This window comes from Salvelinus fontinalis, chromosome 22 (genome assembly GCF_029448725.1).
Source record: "Salvelinus fontinalis isolate EN_2023a chromosome 22, ASM2944872v1, whole genome shotgun sequence".
NCBI lineage: Eukaryota > Metazoa > Chordata > Actinopteri > Salmoniformes > Salmonidae > Salvelinus > Salvelinus fontinalis.
The window spans coordinates 10069860-10070070 of record NC_074686.1 but is presented as its reverse complement, the minus strand read 5'-3'; positions in this window follow the sequence as shown (position 1 = coordinate 10070070).

The window sequence follows — 211 nt, the reverse complement described above, 5'->3', positions numbered from 1 at the left end:
TCGCATGGAATAGCCTTCATTACTCAGAACAAGATTAGACTGACGAGTTTCAGAAGAAAGTTATTTGTTTCTGGCCATTTTGAGAATGTAATCGAACCCTCAAATGCTGATGCTCCAGATACGCAACTAGTCTAAAGAAGGCCAGTTTTATTGGTTTTTTAATCAGGACAACAGTTTTCAGCTGCGCTAACATAATTGCAAAAGAGTTTTC